At 43.9% G+C, this 18,064-nt stretch overlaps 1 protein-coding gene across 2 annotated transcripts in view; it reads right to left on the minus strand.

Moving 5' to 3' along the window:
• Pappa2 (pappalysin 2) overlaps nucleotides 1-18,064 on the minus strand; it is a 255,185-nt gene that overhangs the window by 223,479 nt on the left and 13,642 nt on the right. The gene's annotated exons all lie outside the window — the stretch shown is intronic.

The following is an 18,064-nucleotide window of genomic DNA, read 5'->3' on the forward strand; positions in this document are numbered from 1 at the left end:
GCCCATCCTCAAAACTGAGAAAGTCAGTTAGGAGAATGGCCATTTTCTCTCCCATGACTCCAATCACAGAACCCAAACAGGACCCCCTCAAATAAATGAGATCCCTGCACGCATTGCCCTGCAGCCTGGCTCAGAGCAAGCACTGGACCAATAAATCATTTGAATAACGGCAGGGACACCTGCAGATACTAACTCTGAAGATGGGGTAGCAAGAAGGATGTTAGGGACATAGTGTCTGTAGAACCAGAGATGGAAAGGAACCCTCAGGCAGAGGGGAGGAGGACTTGAAATTCCCAGCATTACACTTTGGTTAATTCACCATCTCTTGCTCTGTACTTCTTCTCACATATACTCTAAGGTAGTGGTTCTCAACCTCTGGGTCGGGACCTATTTGACAAACCTCTGCCTCCAAAAATATTTATATTATGATTCATAATAGTTGCAAAATTACAATTATGAAGAGCACCAAAAATAGTTTTATGGTTGGGGTCAGCACACCATGAGGAACTGTATTAAAGGGTCGCAGCATTAGGAAGTCTAAGAACCACGGCCCTAAGGAACATCTTTATTAGTAAACTATGGGAAAGCATTACACTTCCATGGAAACTCTCAGTATGATAAATATGTTCTGTATTGATGAATGACTGATATAGAGTCTTAGGATCTGCTCCCTGAGAATAAATAAGAGTTGTTCTCCCCTGGACTGTTAGACAATCATTTTATCTATTCCCTGAATTCCTCTATAATCTAAGCCAACAATATTTATTTATGAATAGTATAGATTTATTAGCAAAAGACTTCTTATTCTTTTTCTCTTTTATTAATTCCTTGAGAATTTTATACATATCTTTTTATCCTATTTATCCCTTCCTCCAGCTCCTCTCAGAACACCTCTTCTCCATCTGCCCATTGTATCCTCATTTAAAAAAGACACAAAACCAAAAACCATCACGTCCAATTTGGGAGGACATGCTTTCTTTAAGACTTTCTTCTTGTGGCAAGCAAATAGCTATATTCTCATAAATGGCAGAATATCTTCTCTTGTCCCTGACATAAAATAACTTGAAATTTAAGGGGCAAATTTATTTTAAACAATACAGTGCCTTGTCAACTGAATAATTCAACTTTGAATAGGTAATGATTGTCTACAATGCAATTCCAATTTGGCAGTACTGTTTTGGGGATTTTTTAATTTTTTTGCTTTTTTTTCTGTTTTTTTGTTTTGTTTTGTTTTTTACTGTTGTTTTTCTATTAAGAGAGTTTAAGAACTACTTCTTTAAAAATCCTTGTGTCAGGTGGATTTTCATAAAGAAGACAAACCTACTATGATCAGTACTAAGTTCTCTGCTTCATATTTTCTCCTAGCTTCATGTTTTAAAAAGTAGAGTATTATCTTCATTATGTAAAACATCTGACCTATGAACAAAAGTGCCACAATATTTAATATGAGTACCATAGAGTCACTGATAGCTCAGCTATATGCTGATTTTTTTAAAAAAGGATTTGAAACTCTATTATAAATGGCTGCACACACAGGTATGTGTTTAGAATTAGAGCATAGATATTTTAAATAATTTTTTATAAATTATTAACTAAATCCAGTTGCAGTTCTTGAAAACTTTAATTTACTGTCCTTAGAACCTTATTTGATCAACAGCACAGTAATTATTTCTACTTAGTTGTCTCACAGGAAGCTATAAAGTTTTCAAGTTACTAATTTTCAGTGTTTGCTAATTTCTGTAGTGTAAATTACACCCATGGTGCTAATTTTAGGCTGCTAATATGATGTCACTGCACATGGTATTGGGAAGAGAGGTGCACATTTGGCTCTGCTAAACCGGTAGGAGCCAGTTCCAAGAGCTCCAGACTAAAAAGGAACGCCGATCTAAGCAGCCAAAAGTCTCCCCCTCTTTCCCTCTGACTAAAGTAGACTCAGCTGTGTTGCAGATGATGCAGATGACTTTCTGTAGTTTGAAAGGGGTAAATACTGCCTCCCATCCAGGTCTTGAGCATTTGGATGTCTACCTGTGCACCAGTTGTACCTGTGAATAAAATCTGTCCATTCCAAGCCTGCTCTTTATCACCCGTTAATTATAAGCTGAAACTACAGAGCAGCCTGGCATAGATCCCCATGTGCCCTTAGGAAAGACTCTCAGCCCTGCTCACTTGACCCCACCAAGCAGAAACAAGATAAATTTTGTTTCACAGGGGAAAAAATGACAGAATCACCATGTTGAGGACACGTCTCTTTCTTCTGCGTCTAGCACAGAGGCTGACAGAATCAACATGTTCCGAGCCAACACAGTATACGTGGTAAAACTCAGAGCTTGTGCAAGAGCGGGATTTTATAACTTTGGATGTACATGTGATAGAAACAAACACATTAGAACTGGTGTTTATTCATCAAAGCCACATTCTTGGGAAGAACAGAGGGACCAGATCGTGAATATGATTTATTAAGTCACTCAGCAACAAAATGAACTCTGATAGCCCATGGTTAGAAAAATCAGATCAAGTGATGTAATTCAAAGGATGGCGGTCGGATTGAAGCCAAACACTTGAATCACATCCTCTTAAAACTTAGATAATAATTTTCCAGCACTTCCTTCCAATTGCTTTCTGTTATATATTGATGTTTACTAAATTTACACTTGGTTAAATACCTTGTGTTATATTAAAACTGAGTGTTCAGGGGTAAAAGTAAATTCAGGGAGCATATCTATGTCTTGTTCATTGTATTTGTGTTCTCAGCTCCCAAAGCTATATTTAGAAGCCAAGGTGATCTTAACAGATCATATACTCAAGTGTGTCTTCAAGAACAAAAAATAAAACATTTGTATCCAATTCTCTACTGTTATTAATTACTAGCATTTGGAATTAATAGAGTCAGTTACCCTCAGGGAAAAGGTCCATATCTCAGACTAGAATATCCCCAGGGCAATATGAGCAATTCTAGTAAAATGTGAGCCTCAAAGCTAGAGTGTTGTGAATAATCAGTTAGTGGGGAAATTTGAAGTGTAGTCCCTGTGTAGACATCACCCTGATTCTTTCAATTTTATGAGTTCTTTCTTTATGCTTAGAAGATCTGCTCCTTATGTCAAGATGAAATAAAAGGAACTTGAGCTATCTTTTACTGAGGCTTTGCTGTGTTCTAACCATGGCTCATGTACCATCCCTCTTAATGTATGGGCTGAATTGAAATATTCTTCCCTGAAGACCAAAAGCTGAGCATTGGAAGATGGGGAAAGTGATTCACAGTCTCACATCTAACAAGCGCCAAAAGCAGAGATCAAAACCAAGTCTATTCAACCAAAAAGCCCATAGTCCTTCTACTACAGTAAAATACTTCAAATCATTTTTTCAAAAAATGTTATTGCTCAGGAGCAAAAAGAACGATGTGGGCTAGTGAATGTGGCATTAATAGATTCACAGACTGCCTTTTTTCTGTGCTACCTGGGAAAATGAACAGGCCCGAAACACATCTAGAAATGGTTTGGAGGAGAAAGCCAGTGACTAGCAGGGTTGTTGGCCAGAGCTTGCATTGACAGGTAGCCTTGCTGAATATTTGATCACATTTCTAGGTGGCCAACAGGCAGGCTTGTGATATATAACAGTTACCAAGTCTTAAGGATCCAAGGCCAAGGAGGCTTGTTCTGCTGAATCCAGAACTGTGGCCAGAGAGAAGAGGGTTGGAGAAAGGTATCACAAAGAACAGGAAAGTGACTTCAGGACAGTGGCTTCCATTATTTCACAGTTAAATGTGCAATAGGCCAAAGAGGAGCCCAGACTTGAAAAGAACAATGAAAAGGGGACCCTCCTTCTGGGAACTGTCTCCACCTCTCTACTGCTGGTGGCTCGCTCCCTTCTCCACCAATCTGCCTTCTCCCTCTTGGAATCTTCTGTCAGTTGGCTTTGGCTAGAAGGAGTCTTCTGACCATGAGACCAGATAATAAAGTGAGAATTCAACAGTGACCCTCATATCGCAATGAGGAAGAAAACTGTCATCTAGGAATTGTAAATGTCAATCAAAAAAAGAAAGAAATAGAGAGAGAGAAAGGAAGGAAGGAAGGAAGGAAGGAAGGAAGGAAGGAAGGAAGAAAGAAAGAAAGAAAGAAAGAAAGAAAGAAAGAAAGAAAGAAAGAAAGAAAGAAAGAAAGAAAGAAAGAAAGAAAGAAAACTAACCTGCTAACTTTCAGGATGCCATTGTCTTTCAAATTCTTACACCAATAACTAAGGTAATAGCATCCTGTGCCCTTTTCTTCCATACAACAGAAAGACTATCTGTATTTCAGGAACATTAAGCCAACTTTTTCAGTGTTGAGACAAATGAAGAAGCTGTGTCCCTTGTTATGAGGCTACGTAGGTCCAATGCTGAGGAAGAAACTCTGCTCCGTTCTGGATCTCCCCAGTTAAGCATACCCCAAAGACATGCTGTTTTCCTAACAACATTCCCACTCTAGTCCCAGAACCACAAATGGAGTTATATCTGTCACATTATCTGAAATATCTCCCATCTATTGGGAGGCCCTTCAAAAATTACCTTAAGTTCCATCTAGTCTGGGAAGTCCTTGATCTTGACCATCCTCACGGAAGTGGACAGCCTGCTAAGTCGTGTGCTGCTAGTGTCTTTAACTTATTCATCTAGGCCATTTGGGACTTCACTGATAAGAAGGGGGTTTAGCTTAGATATCCAAATTTCACCACAGGATCAAGAAATGATGGGTTTTTGTTCCTTCACCACATCTCCTCTGCTACTGAAATCTGAGTTGAGAGGCCTGACTGGCAGATACAACATTCGCACCAGACCTTGGGGACCCCAATAACCCTGAAGTTACATAGGAATCAACAGAGAACCAGAAGAAGGAGCTCAGGCACGCCTCTTGCTGTACAACTAGTTGCTGGCTTTCCCCAGTATGTTAGATGTGCTTTTCCCCAGCTATTTTATAATGAGCTACTTTCTTCTAGAGCATCCACAATTGGATGACAGCACGGTGATGAAACTCGTTGAGAGCTTTTCTTAGGCAAAGCCCTCCTCCCCTGGAGGCTTCATGCATGGCAGATGCTCCTAGGCAAGTTCACTTAACAACAAGCTAGAGTGGCAGGGGGAAAGGTTAAGGTCTGGCAGAAACGATACTCTTGGCAAAGACAGAGCTGAAGAACCTGACTTCCAAGAAATCCCCATGTCAGAGTTTTGCCCTGTACCTCTGGGGGATTAAAGTCGGGATGGACAGTCCTCCTTCTCAGAGAAGCTTCATTAGCTTCCAGGAAGGTAAGGCTTCTATCAACAAAACAAACGAGTCATACAGAGTGTCATCAACTCTGGTAACTGCAAAAACATGCCGTATGGCGCAAGTCTGTTTTTAGGAGGAAAATGGAAAAAAAGCACGGGGGATGCATGGGAGGCCAGGTTAGGTCATGATCATAAATCAGTCTGATAGAAGGCAAGGTCGTTCCTCGGGGTATTATGCCTGGGTCTGCCCCACACATGTAGGTGATGCCTTCTGCAGAACTACTTAACATGCATCACTCTTCCCCTCACCACACACACACACACACACACACACACACACACACACACACACACAGCAGAGAGTGTGGAAGGGTTATAAAGGACAAGAAGGACAAGGAAGAAGGCCATCCATCAAAGAACGGTCCGCTGGCAGATAGAGGACTGTGTGAGCAGCAAGATGGGTAGAAAGTAAAACAGAGGGAGCCCAAGGAGGTGTTTTCCAGCTGCTCTGGATAACTTTCTTTCAAGACAGGATCAGGCACAGCTTTTCATCTCTGAGTCCAATGGTTTACAAATTACGGCACAGAGTTGGGGGAAGTCCCCTGGGGACCATCTCACTAGCGTCTTTCCAGCAAACATTTCAGCCTCTCTTTACAGGGCACTTTTCACTTTAGTCACGCTCTCATCACAGGCATGGATGAGAGAAGCCAGGAAGGGTGATTTCGCTGACTCTCCACAGGCCACCCAGGCATACAGTGGGAGTCCACCCAGGCAGGTTTGCCCAGCACCGACAAGGTTGCTTTGGAATTGCCTAAGAGAGCAGGAAAGCAAACAGTGATGGCATGGAATACTAGAACCTAAAGAAGGGCACAGCCTCAGAAAGGGGGGCTCAAATGGAATCCTAGGGAACGTAGTGAGCGTGGGTTCTGGTACTGTGTGCATACAGGTTAGCTACTCTCGGGGTTAATCTTGTGACGGAGTGGAGATAGGGCAACGCGTGGAGCTGAATCAAAATCCCAGGCTCTGCATTCTGCCTAGTATCTACAGGCTGAAACTAGATCTAGACACATGGAGATTTTGCCTCAGTGGAACTCAAGCAATACCTGAAACTATGCCTTCCCACAGACTTGCAGGCAAAGCAGGAGAAAAAAAGATGAAGCACATTAGCAATCAAGAACGATCAGCAGTCAGGGGTGTATCTGTGGCTAAGGTCATTATTTTAGCACATGGAGGTCCATCTCTTCAACAACCTTACCAGCTCCCTGAGAGCTGACAACCCTACCTTATCGTTCCCCCGATTCCCATTGCATCAAGGCCAGCATCTTGCCCATGGTAGGAATAAGTAAGTCATTACTGGCTTGGATCCACAGGAGGTTTTTAGCAGAGTTGTCAAGGGCATCCTCCCAAGTGAAAACATGTCACACAACAACTCTGTTTTCCCTAATAAAAAAAAGTATTTAATCTTTGCCCCTCTACAACTCACTCCCACAGAGGGAGTAGCTACTAATCTGACTTAGCAGGGTTCTGTCCCCAAAGCCTGTGCCTATGAGGCAAATCGGCTCTCACCTCCTCTCACATTAACTACTGGAGACAACCAAGAGTCAAAAGCCCTCCTCACCCCTGTCGCCTCTAACTCATCTGGGCAACTTCCTCCAGACTCAGTACTTTGCCAGATGTCATCAATCATCTCAGTATATTTGAGCAATACTCAATTATTTTTCCTCACAGGAGGAAATAATGGAAGTTTAATAAGTACTGCAATGTTCCTTATGTGTAGTCTTTGCTACCAAGGAAGGTTTGGGGGAGGAGGAAAAGGAAGTCCCCTGAGTAATTTAAAACCTGGGGAATTCTGTTTACTTGCTTATTTATTGATCTGTTTATTTGCTGGAATGTCATTTGAATCACTTACAGTTGCCTTTCAGAACAAGCAGGATGAAAGTTCCTGAGCCTTGGTGAGCTATGCTGATCCTGTAGCTGAGCTAGCCAGTGGCCCAGGCTGACTGCAGAGGCTTAACACGGTGAGCCTCTATAGTGTGAGGAGGGGTGAACAGCCTGCTGGTTCTCATCATCAGAAGCGGGAAGCTGTCTGCAGCTTGCCTTCCCATCAAGCTGATCTCTCGCCTTAACAAACATGGGAAGGCCAGCAGTACAATGGAAGAACAGAAATCCTCAAATGCAGTAGGCAAGAGATGAGCATTCTGAGGGAGGCAAAGCTGTATACTGGAATAGGGCAAACAGTCATCGTCACATGATACCATGGCCTCCGGAGCCCCTTCGTCCTCAGAGAGACCCAGACACACAGTGGCTCCCTTAGCACCAAGTATTCCTCCTTCTTCCCCTTCCTCCACCTCCACCTCTCCACGAACTCATTTCTAATGCCTGAGAAGCAGCTCCCATTCCAATTTCCTATTGTTTCATTCCTCCACTGAATGAATAACTTTGGAAGCCTCTCAGACATTGGTTTAGCATTTCCTTTCAGTAGGGTCAGTTTCCAGAATCAATACCACCCTAGGAAGTGTTTCAGTAGTAGTCCATACATCGTCAGTAGTCTGTAGCACTCAGAAGTCGGAAGTTAAACTGAGCTTGGAGGAGAGACTTTTGCCTTGAAAATAACCTACCACTTCTTGATCGGATGACAACAGGCTTCGCACAGCAAGTTTTCTTAAAATGGTACACTACATTGCTCTTGTAACGGAAATCATTTGCCCAGTGGCTGCCATGGTCTATCAGTTACGCACACTTCCTGGACTCATGTGGTAACACCTAAATGTTCATGCCTCTGCTGCATAGGCACAAGTCACCTAAGAGGCCTCTGTTTTCAAGGAACAAAGCACAGGGAGACAGCCCCCTCAGGGACCACACACCCGAAGGCTATGCCTGCCGGAACTAGATAGTCATGGGGGCTTTGTGCAGCTCTGTGACGGTGTCAGAGAGCCAGGGCTTATGTCCTCAAATTGAACCCAGGTAGTCTGCGGAGGCCTGTGTTCAAAGAGCATTCTCTTACTCCAGACCTCAGGGGAAACCCCTGCCTGAAACTATGTTGACTGCTTGGTCTCTGAGAAGGAGAAAGGACAAAGGAAAATATGTGATCTGATGAGTTGATAGGGTTAAATAAGGACTAGAATCATTTAAAAAAAATGATCCTATCTTACTGAAAAAAAAAATCTTCCTAAAATCTTTTCTTTTACTTTCCAATGAGAAATGTAAATTAAACAGAAGCAGCCAGAAAGAGCTGAAATAAAACCAAATTAGAAGCTAAGAAACTTGGGAGTGTATCCCCAGGCTGCCTCCTTTTGACTCTAGGAATGCCTTTCCCGGTGTGTGCCTCACTGGGCTGCTGGATGTGCAGACAAATGTCTGGAATCTTCATCTCGCTCATTCTCCCAGCTGGCTCACACTACCCACACCTGAGAGTGTGGCTATAGAAAGAGGCAAGAATTGGGTTGTTCCATGGTTGATGGGCTTTGGTGACTGGATTCCTTTTGCAGTCTCATCTTGTCATTGGGTCCTTCTATTTGCCTAAAAGGCAGAGTAAGCAGCTCATTAGTTTGCTAAGGATACCGGTTACCTAGGATTCAGGTAATTAAGGTTTCACTGCAAAGAACTCCGTGCATGGTACGGCACGGATGTGCAGGCAACAAGTGTTCAAGCCTGCGGGGTGGTTAGGCACTAGCATGGGTAAGGAAGGCTAGGAGGAAGAGGAGCACAAGTCAGTCAGACCCAGAGAACCCAGCTAGCAGAGTTCTGTGTAGCACCAAAGGTGAATTAGCCACTGGCACGGATCAGTGACTTACTATCCAGTCGGCATAACCCCAGATTCGTGATGTGTTTAGTGTATTCACTATTCTTAGAGCAAAATTACTATTGTTCCAATTTTACAGAGGAGGGATTTCACATTGCTAGTAAGGGCTGGAGGCTAGAAGTCCAGACCCTACAGCTGCCACTGCTTCCCATCAATTAGAGGTAATAAAGTTCACTGGCGGAGGAGTCGTAGGCAGGACATTTGGTGGGAGGAACAGTCTACACAGAGGCGAAGAACAGGTAGACCACGTGAAGAGGAAAGAAAAACTCCCTGATAGCCTACAATTCTGAGATGTGGTCCATATTGAGTAGTCAGAAGAGGCCAAGCTCTATGTGTACAAGGTCCAGAATATTCTCTATCTACTCATTCCAACAAGGTACCTACTCTGTCCCAGGATCTGCCATGGGGCTGGGTGACACAGGAATGACTGAGATCCAGAAATGTCTAGAGATGCTAATGAGAGACCAGGAGGCTCACCTGTTGAGCAGACCTGCTGGGACTATGACTTGGAACTCTGAGGAATGCTGCAGGCTAGTAGAAGGCAGGGTCAGGAAGAGGCATGTTGGAAGAACTGCCAGGGACAGAAGAGAACAGCTGCCTCCCTTTTCAGGGCCTGTGTTTCAGCCACACACTGCCATATAACACTGCTCATTCCCTAGAAATGCTGAAAGCACAGAGGCAAAGAGGGCGAGGCTACCATTTCAGGCCTCTCCTCATCATGGCCTGCCCCTGGTTGAGTTCAGGCCAATCATATCCTATGCTCTGTCCAAGAGCCCATTAAGACCACCACACCCAAGGAGGGAATCTTGCTCCAAATTACCTCTATCCTCAGGATCTATGCCATGGGCTGGATTATAAGGATTATAGGGATATTCTCTTATACAATTATTTCAAATTATTAATGGGCCTTGAAACAAACAATGTCTAAGATAGACCATCGCTACGGTTCTTGTTTATAATTATTCTGTGTGAAGTAGGAGGTTTAAGAAAAAACAGTTATTGAATGCCTACTTTGTGTTCAATAAGTATCTGTTGAATAAATGAACTAGTAAGTGAGCAAATGAAGAAAAATCAACTGAGCTAGGAACTGCCTATAAGTCTACATTACATTAAATTAAAATGATTTCAAAGTCAGACGGAGTAGCTCAGCCTGTGTGGATGGGACCTTCATGGACACAGAGAATAAAAGAGGAAGAGTGGTTTGAGAGAGAACGGGGTGCCTCTGAGGCAGGAGATCTCAAGCTCAGACTTCAGCTCTGTCTGCAGCAGGTGGGTGACCTTGGGTCTGTGTAGGCTGACTGCATGGATCTTCAGCTCTACATGCTCTAGCTGTATGCCCCCAGGCAGGGTCCTATTTCCTTCTGAGTTCTCTACTTCCCGTTTCCCTCTTCAGGTTGTCCTGAGGAACACTTGAGTTGAAATGTCTAAACTGATTGCTGCACTGCGTGGCACAAAGTCAGCATTATGGAAGTTGCCAAGGAAACATCACTATGAAAATCCCTTGCAATAATTGAGCCCACATTTGCACACTTTACATTTCTGTTTATTTATCGTCCATGATGTCCCTGCATCTGCGCTGTCTCTCACTTTAGATTACTAGTTCTTTAACATCTTTCTCTGAGTACTGGATCTCTAGTAACACAAAATGAAATCTCCCTCAATTTGTATTTCCTCCCGTCAGCATCCTTCCCCGACTTCCTACTGTGTGTCTTCATTCTCCCTCCGCTCATCAAGGACTCCACTAACCAGATGTCCCTCCGATCCAACTTGAGTGAAATAGGTTGCCCTAAACTAATCTATGACTCCCACCTGCCAAGTCCAAAGTGCCCATCTCAGACCTGGTGGCTTTCTTGGCACCCTATGCCATCTGACATTATCCTTCCCTTTCCCCCTACTTCTACCACCTGCCAGTCCTGACTCCACTTCTCGATCATCCATAGCAAGCTAGTCATGCCCATGAAAGGTTATAATCATTTATAAGAAGCCTTCCACCAGACTGTGAGCATCTTGTAGGCACAGCCCTTAGTCTTAATTCTCTAACAGAGGGCAGAATGTCTGATACTTCACCTAGTAGAAGTTCAATGAATGTTGAACAGTCGAAAGAATGAATATATATAATACCAAACTACTTTCATAACCTGCCCAGGACGTACAACAAATACTTGAATGAAAGAGGGAAACCGTTAAGTTAGTGTCCAAAAGATGGAGTACCTGACCAATGCTTAAGCTCTGTGACTCCACCTCTGGTCAGGTAGCTGGACTTCCAAACTAGCAATGACCCACAGCTACTGTCCTTGCTGTCCCAACTGGTTGTCATGGCAATGCTTCAACTTCAAAATTCTCGGAAGCTTTGCCTACTAGTTGCTATATTGTATATTTGAGAAGAACCACTTTTCTCTGCCAGTGACTTCTGAGTCATAGAGAAAACTGTTTTTGTTTGCCCCGAGTTTTATTTCCTGGCTGTTTTCTTTCTTTTTAAGTAAGATTATTTTAAAGCAGGTAGTAAACACAGGAAGGGAAGAACACTGTTATTTGGGGGACACATAGTTGGCAAGGAAATATGCTCTCTGGAACGTACAAGAGTGAGGGTGTGGGTGATGTGAACAGAAACAAATCTGATGGGACCCTAGAGTAACCTGACTCCATGTCCTCAAGGGCAGAAGCTTGAGATTTATGTACTTATTTGTGACATCAGGAACTCAAGCTCCTGAACGTGTGGGGTGTATGGGCTCAGGACCCAAATGAAGGTGTTGCCTTCTTCTTAATAAATGCCAAATAAGGCGTTTATTTGGCCTTTGCAAGGCCTGAACTAAAACAGGAAAGAGAGAGAGCCAGACCTCCTGGCATACACATTCTGAATGAATCAGATGGCCAGCCCCGGAGGAAAAAGAAAATGTGAATAAGGAAGAAGGCAGGAGGTGAGGGAAGTAGAAGGCAGGAGGTGAGGGAGGTAGAAGGCAGGGGGTGAGGCAGGAACACACGTGGCTGCCCACAGGCCAACAGTTGAATTTGCTTGCTCTGCCAAAGGTAATTCCTACTTTACAGCTCTGTCTCTGTCCCTCTTAGCAACCTGTGCTCCATGCTAGGAAGGACACCCAAAGGCCTCTGGGGCTTTCATCTTGTCCTTGAGGACTGAGAGAGATCATACCTCACAGAGGATAGGCACTGAGAGCCCACCATGTCACCTGAATTCAGAAGCCTCGCTCACTGTGTTGTGAGTCTGAAGTCAAACGGTCCTACAGCAGCCTTTCCCCTGGTTGGGGGAATGAAAAGCGGAAAGGCAATAGCAAATGTCAGGTATTACAGCAGGAGGAGTGAGGCGATGGGATGCTCACCCTGTCCTGTTCAAAGGAACTCCATGTGCCTCCAACACTGCACTAGATGACGAGACAACTCCAAAGGCTAGTTGCAAGTCAGATGCCAAGCCCTGACCAGACCGGGTCCAAGCACCCAGCTAGCACAAAACCAGGAGAACGTCGTGGTATTGTAAGGGAGCACTGTGAACTGTATCTTCCTGCTTTCTCTCCTTTGTGATGCTTCAGAATCTAATGCCCTGTGATTCCTGGGTGGCTTAGTGTTCCCCATAAGCCTGTTGTTCAGAGTTTACCAGGTGGAACACAATAGAAGTGATGAATTATCACAGATCATGTGGAATAAGGAAATGAGGCCAGAAGAAGTATAGACGAAGCATGGCCTTCCAGAAGAATCCTCTACACCAAAGCACTGCAAACAATTACTGAGGAGCAAAGCCCAGCATGACACTTGCTTTGATAAAGTTTTATTGGAACACAGCCTACCAATGTGGTTGTGCATCATCTGTGGCGATGTGCACTTACTAGCAACAGAGTTTAGGAGTTGCATCATGAGCTGTATGGCTTACAAAGCCAGAACTATTTAGCATCTGGTCTTTTTTGGAAAAGGTCTGCCATGCACTACTCTCACAAATGTGGAGTTTCCTTTAACAGTCCGCAGCAGCAGCAGCAACAACAACACTAAAGGAACTTGTTAGACATGCAGAATCCCAAGCTTCCCCAGAGAAACAGAATGCAACTCTGCATTTGCGTAACAGAGTATAAGAGTAGATACCAAAACAGGGTTGAATATGCAAAGATTTTGTTAGATGAAAACGACTTTGAGAGAAAATCTAGAAGGAGCTAGAAAAGGCTGGGAGAGCCACCGACCTATGGTGTTAGCCTGACCCTGGGGGAAGGAGAGGAGAAAAAAGCCATCTAAGAGTGTTCTGGAATGCCTTTGATGATACCTGGGCTAGAACCAACTGGGTGAGAATCTAGTCTTCCCTTATTCTTGCCACTTCAGTGAGGAGGGGTGGTCTCCTTACAAACATAGTCCTGGGTCAAAGAACTCCCCATGTTGGATCCCTGCAAAACATACTCCCTTCGAATCTGTTTCTACATGCATCCCAGCTGACCTCTGTGCACACTGAAGTCCAAGAAGCAATGCTCTAGAGCAGTTATTGGCACACTTCCCACTTGGGTGATGAAGGGCCTGATCATACATAGTTTAGGCTTTTGGGGCTGTACAGTCTCTGTCACAACCGCTAACCCCTGCTGTTCACCATGGAAGCAGCCACAGAGAACACATAATCAAATGAGTGTGGTGTGCCTGATCAAACTTCATTTATGAAAACAGCTTCAAATTTGGAGATGATGTGGCTCATAGGCCATAAAATGCCAGCCCTTGTTCTAGGGTTGTAGATTAAACTCCCTTAAAGTAAATCAAACTTCTGCTCATATGGGGACAGGACAGATAAGAGGGGCATAGTGCTCCTATTGAAGGCAAGTGGGCTACCTTGTGCTCAGTCATTTCCTTCAGATGCTCTCTAGATACTCTGTAGGCAGCAACAGCAGAACTTTAAAGCTAGTGCCCTGAATCCCCACAAAAAGCCTCCAGTTCCAGAAAGTTCTTCTCAGCCCAATGGAAATCCATTTGTCTAAACTTTGAGTTTGTTCTACAAACATAATTTGTAGAATTATGTGATTCTGCCATTACAGTAGGTATTTGGGAATAACAAATATGAGTTGGATATGCAACTATGTTGCTTCTAGGGGGTGGTCAATTGATAGAAATAAGAGCCATGTGCTGTGGGATAATACTTTTGTACATCATAACAATTTGTCACTTGAATTGGTTTAATAAAACACTGATTGGTCAGTAGCCAGACAGGAAGTATAGGCAGGGCAACGAGACTAGGAGAATTCTGGGAAGAGGAAGGGTGCAGCCAAGAGTCACCAGCCAGATGCAGAGGAAGCAAGATGAGAATGTCAAAATGAGAAAAGGTACCAAGCCACATGGCTAAACATAGATAAGAATCATGGATGAATTTAAGTGTAAGATCTAGTTAGTAATAAGCCTGAGCTACAAGTCGAGCATTTCTAAGTAATATTAAGCTCTGAGTCAATTATTTGGGAAGCAGTTGCTGGGTATTTGGGAACAGACAGGCAAGAGAGAAACTTCTGCCTACATCCATGCCTAACCAATAAGGCAAGAAGCAATGTGCAGTCCAGGAAAGCATGCAAGAAGGTCTATAGAAGGAGATGAGAGAGAAAGAAGGGGAAAGAGGGGGAGAAATGGGGGGTAACCACTCCACACAGATCGCCAGGGAGGCTCTAGGGATGAGGGTACCAGGGTGGGCTGTCAAAAGGTGATCATGACAGGTCAGATTTACCTCTCAAACCAGAAGCATTCACATGCTTCTCCCCAGGAGAGTCATAAAATCTCACAATGAAAACTTCAATGCAAAGATGTTAAGTCACAACTATCAGGGCATATGTTTCCTTCCTACAAACAATTCATGCATCTTCCTGTCACTAGAGAGGGCAGGGTACCCCAGGAGACATTGTGGGCCCTCACATGAACGGCTCTGTGCCAGAAACAGGGTCATGACAACTTCACTGGAAATTTGAGTTCTAATCCAGAAGTTGGATGTGACAGGAGCAGGGTGACTCCCCAGGGTCGGATGAGGACAAACACCTGACTTGACCATTACTGCCTATAGGGATGCAATCAAAGGGTGGAACAGAGACCCCTGTCTGCAGGGGAGCTCTGGGAAAGGTACAGACGCTGCTCCTTCCCTGTGTGCGTCTGCAGAATCAAGGTGGCCTTCTTGTACTCTCCCCATCTCTGCCCCCGTGCCTTCTGCAAAGCTTTGCGTTCCCTATGATCAAGAGCTCTTTACCCTAAAACCTCATTCTACACATGTCACTCACACAGAAAAGCTAGCAATTGATTCTGAACAGTGACCCAATGTCGGCAGTGTCCGGCTGTCAGGAAACCCAGATAAGTATGTACATTTTTCTATGAAGTAAACACAGATCTTATGAGATATTCAATAAGGTTTATGGCTCAGAAAAAATAAAATAAATATTTTTAGCACCATTGCCCAATTGATCTGAAATAATGCTGCTCGAATTGAAAGATCAGATGAAACTTTTTAATGAAATAAATGGATCCGGTTGGGCTTTTAAGTCTACCATTTTTATCTTGAGATCACATTTTGAAGAAAAAAAAAACTACAGCCATTCTTGTTTTATAGATTATCAAATTAAATTCATGAGGAATTCATGTTAGTATCTCTGCTAAGGAAAAATTAGAATTAAATTAGAAATTAATTTAATTTGGATGTCTCTTGCTAAATACCTTTCATGTCACTGGTGAGTATACAAGTCCCACAGCCAAGTCTTGTGTCCAGCAGTTTATCTACATGACTTATTTAAAACGCTTAACTCTTCAGGGTGTCTCCTTATTTGTCTTTTGTTTGAGAGTTTTTTCCAACTTTATTTGAAATGGAATCATATATATGTAATCATATTTTTCCTTTGATTTTCAATTTGAGAAAAGCATAGCTCAGAGAGGAAACAAACAAGCAAACAAAAAAAAAAACTGGATGGATTGCCAGAGATGATTGTCCCGTTACATGTCAAAGAAAGATTCAATTCCAAGTCTATCTGTCCCCAGGCTCTACACTGGGACATGCTGCAAATCTTGGACACTCAGAGGACCAAAACTTGCCTTCATGTCAAGGAAAGTTTTTCAGACATCTTTGTATTCCCCTCAATGACTTGCCACACTTTGCATGGCAAGGCACTCAATAAATATTTGTTGGATTAAGAATTCTGGGCTTGGGCTCCAACCTACCATGGACTCAATGACTCAGCGTCCTGAAGCTCAGAGCTGCAGGTGGTTACTCAGCTGGGCGACTTCAGGGAACATTTGAAATCAATTATGGGTGCGCAGGAACCTATTAAAATGTTCTCTTTTGTGTATGTTAGGGTTGAAGGAGAGGAAAGGAAGTCGAAGGGGTAGGAAAGGCTCAGATGGTTTCAGAGTTAGGCACTGGACCTTAAGGAATCCACACTAGAAAAGGACAGAAGATGGCTTATTCAACCACTAAATTTTAATGGCCCAGCCTAATGGGCTCCTAACCTCAGGCTACTCCTAGCTGGCCATAGCCTCAATGTGCCAGACCCTAAACTGGCTGCCTTTGTGAAGAACCCCACCACGGAGCAGTGTGCTCCCTGATGCTCCAGGTCAGCTCCAGCTGTGGGAAATAGGCAACTTCAGAAGGTCTACCTTTCAGAAAGCCCAGAGGATGGCGAGGATGGCGGGGACGGGAGGGGGGGGGGGGGGACACGTGACGTTTGCACGCTCTGCATTGCCCTCAACCCTCAAGAAAAGCATTCTTGCAGCTCATTCTGGAGTCTGACTTGTTTCAGAAGAATGCGGGAACTTAGAGGCCCGGGAGAAGGTAATTCTAGCTGATTTTGTTTTCTTCACTTTTTGCTAGAACTACAAGTTAGTCACAACTCTCAAAAAGCTGCTTAAGCTATTCCAGACAGGCCTTTCCAAAAAAAAAAAAAAAAAAAAAAAAAAAAGACTTATATGAAGTGGACCCCGAGGGATGCCTACCAACAACATTTTGGGAGAAGGTGATTAAATTACAGCCCAGAGGCTGGGACAGGACAGCCCTCAAGGAAATGAGAGACATTCCCCACTTTGTGCCTTCCGAGACTCTGGTGCATGAGACAACACTGCCACCTAGTGCCCTGTGATGGAACTATTCCCCAAGGCTCCACAGCTGTGGGTAGGGGCTTCTCATGCAGTGACTGGTGTTGAGTGATTATGTGAGGTCTCTGCTGAGGAGAAAATACCCCAAGCATGGTAGACAGAGGACTTAGAAGCTGGTTTGAGTTAAACAGGCGGAACCTGAGGAGGTCTGAAAGCCGTTGGCAGAGTGAGAGCCAAGTCTTGCAGCATGTTGGCCCACCCTCAGAGGAACAGCTGAAGTGTAGCTACAGGCTTGTGTGCATCTCCCGGCAACTTGATTCTACATTGTTGCTCTGTGTAACTCAAGTTCCAGCACACCAGGACCAAATGGTGACCAGCTTGAGGGCCCATGCCAGTGGGAGAAAGGAAGACGGGTTGTTGAGAGATGTGAGTGAACTCGTTGAAAAGTAGAGGCTCTTATTACTGAGAATTTGACTTGGTAACCTCGTGGTCCTTAGCCGTGCTATTCACAGGCGAAATAACAGCAGCTAAGACAATGGGTAGGCATAGATGCTAAGTTCTCAACAGTCTGCTTGCTAAGATCAGAGAATAGAGCCCTTGTTATCAACCCCTGCCTCCCACAGGCTTTTACCCTAAATCGTCCCTTGATAATTTGGACCATGCACACGTCTGAAGAAAGATAGAGGATGGAACACAGGAAAGACAGTCCTGGTTGTCCTCTTCCCTCCACCTTTTAGAAGCAGACCTAAAAAGGGAAGTCCCAGAACACCACAGGAGCCACTTAAGATTTGAGGGGAAAGAAATCTTAGAAGCTAAATTGCTGAAGAAGATTTCCTCCCCAATTCTTCATGCTTTGAGAGGCTAAGAGGGTTCCAATGGGCTCTGGAAGAATCTGACTGTGCACTGTAGCAGTATGGAGACAGTCACTGGTGATAGACAGGCAGGGCAAGGAGGCCCATGGAGATGAGGGTAAGCGTGCCAGAGGTAAGGCAAAGGATGCTGGAACT

The sequence above is a fragment of the Peromyscus maniculatus genome, chromosome 11 (assembly GCF_049852395.1).
Source record: "Peromyscus maniculatus bairdii isolate BWxNUB_F1_BW_parent chromosome 11, HU_Pman_BW_mat_3.1, whole genome shotgun sequence".
In the NCBI taxonomy this organism is placed as follows: domain Eukaryota; kingdom Metazoa; phylum Chordata; class Mammalia; order Rodentia; family Cricetidae; genus Peromyscus; species Peromyscus maniculatus.